This window comes from Nanorana parkeri, unplaced genomic scaffold, assembly GCF_000935625.1.
Source record: "Nanorana parkeri isolate BGI_ZX_2015 unplaced genomic scaffold, ASM93562v1 scaffold4476, whole genome shotgun sequence".
Lineage (NCBI taxonomy): Eukaryota > Metazoa > Chordata > Amphibia > Anura > Dicroglossidae > Nanorana > Nanorana parkeri.
This window is the reverse complement of record NW_017310738.1, coordinates 5,646-7,207: the sequence shown is the minus strand read 5'-3', so window position 1 is coordinate 7,207 and position 1,562 is coordinate 5,646.

Genomic DNA, 1,562 nt, shown 5'->3' with positions numbered 1-1,562 from the left:
CCATTGTCCCTGAGGAGCATTGCTGACTCTACTGACCATTGAGGGTTAAATGCTTCAAAGCCATCTAGTCTGCCCGGAGCTCCGGGATGTCGGATGTCATACCTTCCATCTGGAAACCCCACCTTGACCTGGACTATCATCTCGCCAGAGAACGCGCCCCGACTCGCATCTGAAGTAACGATGGTCCAGAAGACGGGCCCCAGACTGCACAAGCGCGATAAATTGTTGGTCCCGCGTCCACTACCACCCAAGACTTTCTGTCATTTGACTGCGTCAGGGATGAGGAGTTCCATTGCCGGAGGAAGCCCCCAGCTGGAACGGGCTCTCAGTTGCACCTCATGCAGCGCACCATCGGAATGCAGGCCACCAGAGCCCCGATTATCTCGTTGCATTGATATGCTGACAACGTGTTGCTTGGTAATGCCGCGGCTACTTGATTCATGTTCTCCGACAGGAAACGCCGTGCAATCCGAGGCATACCATCTGCGGAGGGGGGTAGTCACCGACTCTTGTACCGATTCACTAGCCATCCGAAATCGGCCAGAACTCTCGAGACAATTTTCTGATGCTGCGGTAAGAGTATATTGTCCAATAGTGGAGAGTCCCTCGAAGTCTCGGGGAGGGGGCGGGGGGATAACACTACAACCAGGACTTTGGTAAAGGTTCGTGGAGACGTTTGAGAGGCCAAAGGGGAGACACTGAAACTGCAGGTGGACCAGTGGCATCACAAGGGGGGTGCGGGGAGGGGTTTCACCCAGCCTCGGGACGCCCCTGAGGCGGACCTCTCCGATCTGGAAGTCCATGCGCCCTGAAGATCCATCGCCGTCATCCAGGCGTTTGGCGGAACCGATGTCGCTACCAAATTTAAAGACCCCATCTGGAATTTCTGAAACGCGGTTCAACTATTTAACTTCTCGAGGCCGAGGACCGGTCTCCATCCTCCCATTGGGGGATTTCTGGAACCGGTATAACCGAGGCCTTGCGGAATTGGTTTGAACTTTGTGGTGCGGCACCGAGGCCTCCGGAGAATTCTTGTTGTAGAGGAAGGGAAAAAAAAAAAGAGGAAGCCGGTTTCCAAACGTCGTGATATTTAGGGAAGTTAGCGCAGATGGTGAGAAGTCCTGAAGGCGTTTCTGTCATTTCTTTCACCAACACAACATACCGGCGTCTGCTAATGTTTCAGCAAGTAGACAATGTCTCACGGACTCCAGGTTGTCACACATACTCCATGTGTCCCAGGCTCTCTCAGCCTCCTCGGCTGCCTCCAGCACACACAGCCACCTGGCTCCCCTCTGACGTCTGGGTGGAATCCTCCTGACTCCTGAACACCTCTGTTCCTCTTCCCCCGCCGGAGCCCAGAGCGTCACCCAGCCCCCTTCCCATAAGTGCCGTGCACAGGTGTGCAATCATCAGGTGCTGGCCCCTACTAAACCATGGAGCCAGGAGCAGGGGCGTCCCGAGGCTGGGTGACACCCGGAGCGGTAACCGAGTGTCACCACGCACGTCCGCGATGACGTCATCGCGCACGCGCGGCAGTGTTCTGATATCTGCCGGCGGCCATC